At 46.5% G+C, this 11,834-nt stretch overlaps 1 pseudogene; it reads left to right on the top strand.

Moving 5' to 3' along the window:
* Positions 1-11,388: 11,388 nt before the first annotated feature.
* Positions 11,389-11,612, top strand: LOC137370374 (U2 spliceosomal RNA; annotated as a pseudogene).
* The last annotated feature ends 222 nt before the right edge of the window (positions 11,613-11,834 follow it).

Raw genomic sequence — 11,834 nt, 5'->3', positions numbered from 1 at the left:
TTAAAAAACAAAGCTATCCTGGGACAAAGGCAAAGAGTGTGTTAATGCTTGTGGTGGAAGACAAAGCATTAGTCCAGAGAGACTGTTAATAGTGGAATAATGAACAGCTCTGTCTACATGAAAATCAGGCATATGGTTAAAAAAAACAAAATAAAATAAGTTATTGAACTCAAGGTTGCGTCCGCAAGGCTGTAGTGTGCCTAATCGAAAGATCAGGTGCTGCTCCTCAAGCTTGCGTTGATTTTCACTGGAACACTGGAGCAGGCCAAAGACAGAAATGTTGGCATGAGAGCAGGGGGGAGTGTTGAAATGGAAAGCAACTGAAAACTTGGGGTCATGCTTTCGGACTGAGTGGAGGTGTCAGCAAAGCGGTCACCCAATCTGCGTTTGGTCTCCCCAATAGTGAGGGGACCACATTGTGAGCAGTGAATGAAATATACTAAATTGAAGGAAGTACAAATAAACTGCTGTTTCATCCTGAAGGAGTGCTTGGGGCCTTGGATGGTGAGAAGAGGTAAAATGGCAGGTATTACACCTCCTGCGATTGCATGGGAAGGTGCCAGTTGGATCAGTCACAAATTTAACCAATAGGCCAGTTTCTTCTGACAGGGAGAAAGTTATTTTCTGGACAGTATGCCCACAACATCTTCTTGTCATCTTTAGATGACAATAATAACATACTGCTAGAATTATCAGATTTATTTACAGATAAAATTATATGCAAAAATAGAAAGATCTACAAGGCATGAATATCGAGTACAATAACTAAATTTATATTCTGCAGTGTAAACGTACCACTTTGGTGATCCATGCCTACCAGGACTGCTCATCAAAAAATTGTGCATCTACAATGGTGCTTTTCTGTGCAATCTAAAATATGAATCATGAATCTCAAAGTGGAAAAGTTATTCTGCGGTCACTGGATGGTAAGTTATGTTTGGTAAATTCTCAAGGGGCTCCAATGGTCTTGGCATGCCAAATTGAAAACTGAAGTCCTTGAGAAGATCCTTAGATTAATACAATAGAGGAGAACATGTTTTATCAGCTGTGAGTAAGCCACCACAGCATCAATGTTTCTATCCCTGAAAATAAGCAGTCTTGCTTAACACTTTAAAGTTAATTCTCTAATTTCTATACTTATACTGTAGACTTTTTTCATAAAAAATAGCTCTTTTGAACAAGTCAAGCAATCAAAAGATTAAGGGCTGAATTCTTTTCCTGTTGGGAGGTGGGCGGTGATGCTATCTTCCACCTGCTCTTGTAACTCAGCCGTTAACATGCCCATGTTTCCTTAGAAAGGACTTATTACGTGTGCAGAGCAGGGTGACAGCAATAAAACTACTAGTCATTGGTTTACCACAATTGGATGGATGGGAAATTCAGGGGTCAATTTTAACTGTTCCTGCTGACTTCAATGAAAAGGAAAATAGGGTGCAATGTAAGATGCAGCTACAGCTACTCTAAGGACATACAATGACCTGAAATTGCAGATTTCTGTGAACTTGTGATTATAAATAAATGTAACTGAAGAAATGTGAACTTAATGAAATCTGCCGTCATCACCCCTCTTCTCAACAAAAAACCCAGCCATCGTTGCAATCTCCCACCTCCCTTTCCTCTCCAAAGTCCTTGAACACATTGTTGCCTCCCAAATCCATGTCTATCTTTCCCAGAACACCATGTTTCAATCCCTCCAATCCAGTTTCCGTCCCTACTACTACACCAAAACAGCCCTTATCAAAGCCACAAATGACATCCTATGTGACTGTGTGACAAAGGTAACCTTTCCCTCCTTGTCCTTCTCAACCTGTCTGCAGTCCTTGACACGGTTGACCACACCATCCTCCTCCACCTTTTCATTGTCATCCAGCTGGGTGGGACAGCTCTTACCTGGTTCCAGTTTTATCTATTTAATCATATGTAGAGTATCAGTTGCAATGGCATCTTTTTCTGCTCTTGCACCATTACCTCTGGTGTTCCACAAAGATCTATCCTTGGTCCTCTACTATTTCTCATCTACATCCTGCCCCTCAGCGACATCATCAGAAAGCACAGCATTAGTTTTCACATGTACTTTGATAAACCCAGCTCTACCTCACCTCCACCTCCCTCGACTACTCCAATGTTGCTAAATTATCAGACTGCTTGTTTGACATTGAGTATTGCATGAGCAGAAACTTCCTCCGATTAATTATAGGGAAGAATCAAGCCATTGTCTTCGGTCCCGGCTCCAAACTTCATTTCCTTGTTACCAACTCCATCCCCTTTCCTGGCAACAGTTTGAGATTAAACCAGTCTGTTCACCACAATCTTGGTATCATATTTGATCCTGAGATGAACTTCCTACTGCATATTTGCGTCACCACTAAGACCGCCTATTTCCACCTGTGTAACATTGCCTGACTTCATCCCTGTCTCAACTAATCTACTGCCAAAACCCTCGATCATGTCTTGGTTACCTCTAGACTTGACTATTCTGATGCATTCCTGGCTGGTCTCCCACATTCCACTTTCCTTAAACTTGAGGTCACTCAAAACTCTGCTGCCTGTATCTTAACTCACACTAAGTTCCATTTACCTATCACTCTTGTGCTCACTGACCTGCATTGGCTCCGACTCAAGCAATTTCTGCTTTTAAAATTCTCCTTCTTGTTTTCAAATCCCTCCATAGCTTTGCCCCTCCCTATTTCTGTATTCTCCTTCAGCCCCACAACCCTGCGAGATATCTGGGCTCATTGAAATCTGGCCTCTTGAGCATTCCCGATTTTAATTGCTCCACCATTGTTGGCCATGCCTTTAGTTGCCTAGGCTCTAAGCTCTGGAATTCCCTCCCTACACCTCCACCTCATTTGCCTCCTTTATGACACTCCTTAAAGCCTACCTCTTTGACCAAGCTTTTGGTCATCTGACCTAATATCACCTCAGTGTCATATTTTGTTTTATAATGCTCCTGTGAAGCATGTTGGAATGTTTTATTACATTAAAGGTGCTATATGAATATAAGTTGACCTTACACAAATCAACGATTCTCGGAAGACCGCCATCATTAACAACGAGCTCAGTAGATTCAATGTGGACATTGCAGCACTTCAGGAGACTCGCCTCCCCGCGAGTGGCTCTCTGGCAGAGCAAGACTACACCTTCTTCTGGCAGGGCAGGGATCCTGAAGAACCAAGACAGCATGGAGTGGGCTTCGCCATCAGAAACTCCTTGCTCAGCATGATAGAGCCTCCCTCAAATGGCTCGGAACGCATACTGTCCATCCGACTGCTCACCACCTCTGGTCCAGTACACCTACTCAGCATCTATGCTCCAACACTCTGCTCCGCACCTGAAGCTAAAGACCAGTTCTATGAACAACTCCATAACATCATTAGCAGCATCCCCAACACCGAACACCTATTCCTGCTGGGGGACTTTAATGCCAGGGTTGGGGCCGACCATGACTCATGGCCCTCCTGCCTTGGGCGCTATGGCGTTGGAAGGATGAATGAGAACGGGCAGAGACTGCTTGAGTTGTGTACCTATCATAACCTCTGCATCACCAACTCGTTCTTTCACACTAAACCCTGTCACCAGGTTTCATGGAGGCACCCAAGATCACGTCGTTGGCACCAGCTAGACCTCATTGTCACAAGGCGAGCCGCCTTAAACAGTGTTCAAATCACACGCAGCTTCCACAGTGCGGACTGCGACACCGACCACTCCCTGGTGTGCAGCAAGGTTAGACTCAGACCAAAGAAGTTGCATCATTCCAAGCAGAAGGGCCACCCGCGCATCAACACGAGCAGAATTTCTCACCCACAGCTGTTACAAAAATTTCTAAATTCACTTGTAACAGCCCTTCAAAACACTCCCACAGGGGATGCTGAGACCAAGTGGGCCCACATCAGAGACGCCATCTATGAGTCAGCTTTGACCACCTACGGCAAAAGTGCGAAGAGAAATGCAGACTGGTTTCAATCTCATAATGAAGAGCTGGAACCTGTCATAGCCGCTAAGCGCATTGCACTTTTGAACTACAAGAAAGCCCCCAGCGATTTAACATCCGCAGCACTTAAAGCAGCCAGAAGTACTGCACAAAGAACAGCTAGGCGTTGCGCAAACGACTACTGGCAACACCTATGCAGTCATATTCAGCTGGCCTCAGACACTGGAAACATCAGAGGAATGTATGATGGCATGAAGAGAGCTCTTGGGCCAACCATCAAGAAGATCACCCCCCTCAAATCTAAATCGGGGGACATAATCACTGACCAACGCAAACAGATGGACCGCTGGGTTGAGCACTACCTAGAACTGTACTCCAGGGAGAATGCTGTCACTGAGACTGCCCTCAATGCAGCCCAGCCTCTACCAGTCATGGATGAGCTGGACATACAGCCAACCAAATCGGAACTCAGTGATGCCATTGATTCCCTAGCCAGCGGAAAAGCCCCTGGGAAGGACAGCATTACCCCTGAAATAATCAAGAGTGCCAAGCCTGCTATACTCTCAGCACTACATGAACTGCTATGCCTGTGCTGGGACGAGGGAGCAGTACCCCAGGACATGCGCGATGCCAACATCATCACCCTCTATAAAAACAAAGGTGACCGCGGTGACTGCAACAACTACCGTGGAATCTCCCTGCTCAGCATAGTGGGGAAAGTCTTTGCTCGAGTCGCTCTGAACAGGCTCCAGAAGCTGGCCGAGCGCGTCTACCCTGAGGCACAGTGTGGCTTTCGTGCAGAGAGATCGACTATTGACATGCTGTTCTCCCTTCGTCAGATACAGGAGAAATGCCGTGAACAACAGATGCCCCTCTACATTGCTTTCATTGATCTCACCAAAGCCTTTGACCTCGTCAGCAGACGTGGTCTCTTCAGACTACTAGAAAAGATCGGATGTCCACCAAAGCTACTAAGTATCATCACCTCATTCCATGACAATATGAAAGGCACAATTCAACATGGTGGCTCCTCATCAGAGCCCTTTCCTATCCTGAGTGGTGTGAAACAGGGCTGTGTTCTCGCACCCACACTTTTTGGGATTTTCTTCTCCCTGCTGCTTTCACATGCGTTCAAATCCTCTGAAGAAGGAATTTTCCTCCACACAAGATCAGGGGGCAGGTTGTTCAACCTTGCCCGTCTAAGAGCGAAGTCCAAAGTACGGAAAGTCCTCATCAGAGAACTCCTCTTTGCTGACGATGCTGCTTTAACATCTCACACTGAAGAATGCCTGCAGAGTCTCATCGACAGGTTTGCGTCTGCCTGCAATGAATTTGGCCTAACCATCAGCCTCAAGAAAACGAACATCATGGGGCAGGATGTCAGAAATGCTCCATCCATCAATATTGGCGACCACGCTCTGGAAGTGGTTCAAGAGTTCACCTACCTAGGCTCAACTATCACCAGTAACCTGTCTCTAGATGCAGAAATCAACAAGCGCATGGGTAAGGCTTCCACTGCTATGTCCAGACTGGCCAAGAGAGTGTGGGAAAATGGCGCACTGACACGGAACACAAAAGTCCGAGTGTATCAGGCCTGTGTCCTCAGTACCTTGCTCTACGGCAGCGAGGCCTGGACAACGTATGCCAGCCAAGAGCGACGTCTCAATTCATTCCATCTTCGCTGCCTTCGGAGAATACTTGGCATCAGGTGGCAGGACTATATCTCCAACACAGAAGTCCTTGAAGCGGCCAACACCCCCAGCTTATACACACTACTGAGTCAGCGGCGCTTGAGATGGCTTGGCCATGTGAGCCGCATGGAAGATGGCAGGATCCCCAAAGACACATTGTACAGCGAGCTCGCCACTGGTATCAGACCCACCGGCCGTCCATGTCTCCGTTATAAAGACGTCTGCAAACGTGACATGAAATCGTGTGACATTGATCACAAGTCGTGGGAGTCAGTTGCCAGCATTCGCCAGAGCTGGCGGGCAGCCATAAAGACAGGGCTAAATTGTGGCGAGTCGAAGAGACTTAGTAGTTGGCAGGAAAAAAAACAGAGGCGCAAGGGGAGAGCCAACTGTGCAACAGCCCCAACAAACAAATTTCTCTGCAGCACCTGTGGAAGAGCCTGTCACTCCAGAATTGGCCTTTATAGCCACTCCAGGCGCTGCTTCACAAACCACTGACCACCTCCAGGCGCGTATCCATTGTCTCTCGAGATAAGGAGGCCCAAAAGAAAGAAAGAAGAAAGAAATGAATATAAGTTGTTGTTATTAATTCTCCCATAAATTCAGAAGTTCATCGGGAAAAGAAGCAAAAATTGACTGATAAATGGTGAACTTGCATCCACTAGAAATTAAGCCATTCTCTAAGTTTGCAAAGCACAATTTGACAAACGTACTGAATAAATCAGGGATATGAAAAGGACATTGATATTTCATGAGTAAAGAATTATACCCAGATTTCAGGAAAAATATATACAATAACAGGATTTAATAAGTAATGATTTAATATATAATTTTTAAATTTGACAAAGGTCAATATACAAATCTCATGGCTGAAGATTTATATATTATTGCAAATTATCAGAGATGAATAAAAATGAGAAAGTTTAAAGTTTAAAAAAATCAGAATATGAAGTCTATTGATGAGCTGTAAGTAACAATTCAACACTCCAGAATAATTGTATTCCTGATGCATAGAGAAGGAAGATTTTATTTTTGTTTTCAATTCCACTATTTCTGACCTTCCTGATTAAACATAAAACAGAAACAGGGGTCGGCAATGTAACTGTACACGGACACCAGTGTCTGTGGTAAAAGATTCTGAGGTCCGTGGTTTCCATCTGGCCTGCCAACCCTCTGTGATCAACAGCGAGCTGCCCATGGCTCAGCTTTGATTGACGGCTGTCCTATTAAAGTGTATATAAAAACAAGAAATGCTGGAAATACTCAGCAGGTCTGGCAGCATCTGTGGAGAGAGCAGAGTTAATGTTTCGGGTCAGTGACCCTTCTTCGGAACTCTCTGTGATTGCTCAGTGTCCGTGACTAACAATAGGCTGCCTGAGTGAAATGAGCACTCATTGGCGGTTCATGGCGCAGTCACGCTGGGATCGGCCGCTCCTGCTGTTTTCGCGCAGTTCAGGTAGTGAGCAGGAATGACTGCTGCGTGGGAGAGGGAGAGAGAGGCCGAGGGGAGTGCAGGAAGTGGGCCAGCACACAGCCGGAGGTGCGGTGCAGAGGGAGCATGCTGAAAGTCAGGCAGCCCTTTAAACAAGCACCAGCCCAGGGAACAGAGGGAGAGGGCGATGGGCATGGACACAGAGGCAGAGGGGAGAGGGGGATTGACACTCCGGGAGGGGAGAAGGGATGGACACACAGAGAGGGGAGAGAGAGAACGACAGACAAAGTTGGGGGGGGTGGTGGGTGGTTGGTGAGAGTTAGAGGAGATAGAGAGCAATCAGGATCACTCCTGACAGATGGACATCTATCCAAATTCTCTGCATTCTCAAGTGTGCGGGCAAATATTGACTTCTTCTTCTTAGGCAGTTCTTTGAGAACGAGGATGATTTCCTTCCACTCCAGAGTTATGGGTCCTCAGGTGACCGAATAGTCCAATCCTGATATTCCAGGTCCCGATGTTCATTTTGAGCGGGTGGAAGATGTCTGTGCGTGTGTTCTTTTAATGCGGGATGGTCGATGCACACTGACTACCACAGGTCTGAGTGAAGCAAGGTCTTTGTCCAATGGCAGGGATGGCTGAAACGATTGGAGACCAGGCTCCACTACATGGAGGGGACTAATACACACACATGGCCAGCATGTCCAGCTGGCAAGCCCGGATGCAGGCCGTATGAACCTGAATCAGGGTGGTCTTGAAGGGGTAGCTGAAAGCCTGCTCCAAGGGCTCCTGTGACAAGGGCTCCCCAGGATCCCTCATAGAGTAGATATTGACTACTTGTGCAAGTGAAAACAATGCCAGGTATCTCACTAAATAGGGAAAAATGTGTTTTAAATTGGACTGTATTTTGATGGCATTAGGTTGGTTATACACCTTATATACAGATTAATAGCCTCCATGTCCGTGGCTGAGTCAATAATTTTGTGCAACAAGTTGGTACCTATCATTGAACAAAAGCAGTATAGGCCTTCTCTCACTAACTTGGCAGCACGACAGAACTGCATCTATGCCATCAACAGCAGTTGACTCGTCCTCCTACACTGGTCTATAGATACTGCAAAGGCTGAAAAAGCAACTAAACATTTCTGGAACTGTGCAACATCTCAAAGAAAAAGGCAGGCTGATATTTTGGATGACAATCTTCATCACCCTTTCTCCCACCTGAAAAGTTTACCTGTCTTTTACTTTCAGATACTGATTGGTCTTCTGTGAATTTGTAATTTTTTTTTGCAATTTGTTCTTGGGGCTGTAGGTGATGCAGGCAATACATGTATTCATTGCCCATCCCTGATTGGCCTAGTAAGGTGGGCCTTCTGCAGAACCTGCTTGCAGTCCTTGAGGTGATGGTGCTCACATTATGGTGTTGAAAAGGGAGTTCCAGGATATAGACCCAACAATGATGAAGGAATGGCATTGTATGTCCAAGTCAGGATGTTGGGGAACTTGCAAATCATAGGATTGCCACAAGATTCTGCTCCTGTTCTTAGTGGTAGCAGTCAGAGGGGAGGGAAATAGCAGCTAGTTGAAATAACCTTGCTGAGTTGTTGAAGTACATGCTGTAGATCATAGATGATGCTGCCACAGCACACCAGTGATGGAGGTGGTGGGGTGGAATAATAAGTTCAGTGGGAAAGGCAGTGATCAAACTACTCTTGTAGCCATGGCATTGATATGGTTATTTCAGTTAAACCTCTGGTCAATGGTGATCCCAAGATATAAATTGTGGGTTGGTGGGGGGCAAGGACACTTTCCTGAGACACTTGTGAGGTTCCCATAATTGCTGTCCAAAAAGCACCCACTTCTCACTTTGTATGACTCCAGCCACTGTAAGGATTTTCCTTTTGACCCTCTTTGACTTTAATTTTGATAGAGCTGCTTGGGGCTACATTCAATTGAATGCTGCCTTGACATCGAAGGGGACTGTTTCTCATCTCCTCTAACAACAACTTGCACTTATACAGTGCCATAAATTGTCAAAAAATGTTTGAGACACTTCACATAAAAGGCAAAGATAAACAGCTGCTGAATCACAAGGGAGAAATCATAAGAGACCAAAGAAAATGGTCTTGAGGTTTTTTTAAGGTGGAGGAAACATGGAGAGTTCAAATGTTTAAGGACAGAGTTTCAAAGAGTAGGACCTAGGTAGCTGAAAGCACTAGTACCAATTGGGAGCCAAAGGAAGACCAAGTCACAGGTCCAGAACATTCAGGAGACGAAACAGAACAATAAGAAATTGCAGACAAAGGGGGCTGAATTCCAAGGCTAGGCCTTTGGTCCCAACATTGGCACCAAAAAAAAAAGAACAAAGAAAATTACAGCACAGGAACAGGCCCTTCGGCCCTCCAAGCCTACGCCGATCCAAATCCTCTATCTAAACCTGTCACCTATTTTCTAAGGGTCTGTATCTCCTTACTTCCTGCCCATTCACGTATCTGTCTAGATACATCTTAAAAGACGCTATCGTGCCCGCGTCTACCACCTCCACTGGCAATGCGTTCCAGGCACCCACCACCCTCTGCGTAAAGAACTTTCCACGCATATCCCCCCTAAACTTTTCCCCTTTCACTTTGAACTCGTGCCCCCTTGTAATTGAATCCCCCACTCTGGGAAAAAGCTTCTTGCTATCCACCCTGTCTATACCTCTCATGATTTTGTACACCTCAATCAGGTCCCCCCTCAACCTCCGTCTTTCTAATGAAAATAATCCTAATCTACTCAACCTCTCTTCATAGCTAGCGCCCTCCATACCAGGCAACATTCTGGTGAACCTCCTCTGCACCCTCTCCAAAGCATCCACATCCTTTTGGTAATGTGGCGACCAGAACTGCACGCAGTATTCCAAATGTGGCCGAACCAAAGTCTTATACAACTGTAACATGACCTGCCAACTCTTGTACTCAATACCCCGTCCGATGAAGGAAAGCATGCCGTATGCCTTCTTGACCACTGTATTGACCTGCGTTGCCACCTTCAGGGAACAATGGACCTGAACACCCAAATCTCTCTGTACATCAATTTTCCCCAGGACTTTTCCATTTACTGTATAGTTCACTCTTGAATTGGATCTTCCAAAATGCATCACCTCGCATTTGCCCTAATTGAACTCCATCTGCCATTTCTCTGCCCAGCTCTCCAGTCTATCTATATTCTGCTGTATTCTCTGACAGTCCCCTTCACTATCTGCTACTCTACCAATCTTAGTGTCGTCTGCAAACTTGCTAATCAGACCACCTATACTTTCCTCCAAATCATTTATGTTAGTAGCGGATGCAGCTGCCGCTTGGGCTTGGATTTCCAGCCGCACGCAATCTTCTGGAGGCTAGCCAATTAACAGTGGGGAAGCACAGGGATGACTACTGTGGGCGCAGAGGTGGGATGGGAAATGGCGGAGGGGGCTCCAGGTGGCGCTGTGGCAGGTGCTAGCAACATATTTAAGGGGCTGCCAGCACTGCATGTAATGGGGACTGCCTGGAAACCTGAGAAAGTTAAGGAAACCTGCAGCCAAAATGGCAGAAGGAAGACCCCGGGTGGCCTCACAGTTCATTAATGCTGCCCATCAGGCTCTCCTCCAGGCTGCATGGGCAAGGTGGAGAGGTCCCCTTCCCCAAAGACATGAGGAGGAGACTGGCCTGCCTCAACAAGCAAGCCTGGATGGAGATCACAGAGGAGGTCAACAGCCGTGGGGGTCACCCCCACCAAACCTGGATCCAGTGCCGCAAGCATGTCAATGACCTTAGTGATTCTACCAAGGTGAGTACTCTATACCTCTTTGCCATTTGGGTCTTGCATGTGGCAACACGAGAGGATGCGTTTGGTGGTGAGGAAGTAACCACCCAATCAGTGGCAATGGGGTCAGGCAGTAGCATATGCTGTCCGCGGCATGACTGCATTACCGTGAGAGGCACCCGTCTGTCACTGCTGACTCCCACAAGGCCCCTTGAGAGCATGAGGCATTCATGTGCCACCACTGGACACATGGAGCTCCACAGTAGGGACAGCTGGAATGAGAATAAGAAACCTATAATCCTTCAATCTGTCTGTTCTCTCATGCAGGTCAGATGGAAGAGGCGAGAGATGGAGAAACCAGCTGGCCGCCTCTGAGGAGGAGGAGGGATCCTCAGAGGATGCGTCACATCATTTCCCCATACCCTCCACCAGCATGGAAACTCTCACTTTGTTGGGTATCCGTTCGCACTTAGATTTGGGGACACAACCTGGTAAGCCACATTTTAGATACACCTAAACAGGTAATTGAGAGGTTGGAACCTGTGGGGGTGGCTTCTCGGCCTTTTGGCTAAGATCAAGTGTAGTATCTGTTCTTATCAGTTTAATTATCTGGCAGGGGAGAAACCATGATCAGTGGCTTTTGATCCTGGGTTTGCTTTGAGCAAAGTGGCTATAACCAATCTTTGAGCTTCAGGACAGGGAGTGTGGAACACCGTTTGGGTGGTGAGGAAGGAGATGCACCAGTTGATTGCACCTTCTTCATCAAGAAAATCCTCATCGATTGCTGTGGATTCCAAGCTACGGACATCTTCTGCCTGCAGGACTTCCCCAGCAGTGGATATTTCGCTGTGATGTTTAAGAATGTGGCGGATGCAACAAGTTCCTGAAGGTGTTCAAGGAGAAAGGGAACCTGGCGCCGCTGTCGATCCTCACAGTGGAGCCGCTCTTCACGCTTCCGTCACAATGTGACCGGGTGGTGACAATTCACCTCCAC

This window comes from Heterodontus francisci, chromosome 5 (genome assembly GCF_036365525.1).
Source record: "Heterodontus francisci isolate sHetFra1 chromosome 5, sHetFra1.hap1, whole genome shotgun sequence".
Taxonomy (NCBI): Eukaryota; Metazoa; Chordata; class Chondrichthyes; order Heterodontiformes; family Heterodontidae; genus Heterodontus; species Heterodontus francisci.
Note: the sequence above shows the minus strand (reverse complement) of the source record. Positions and strands in the feature narration are given on the sequence as shown.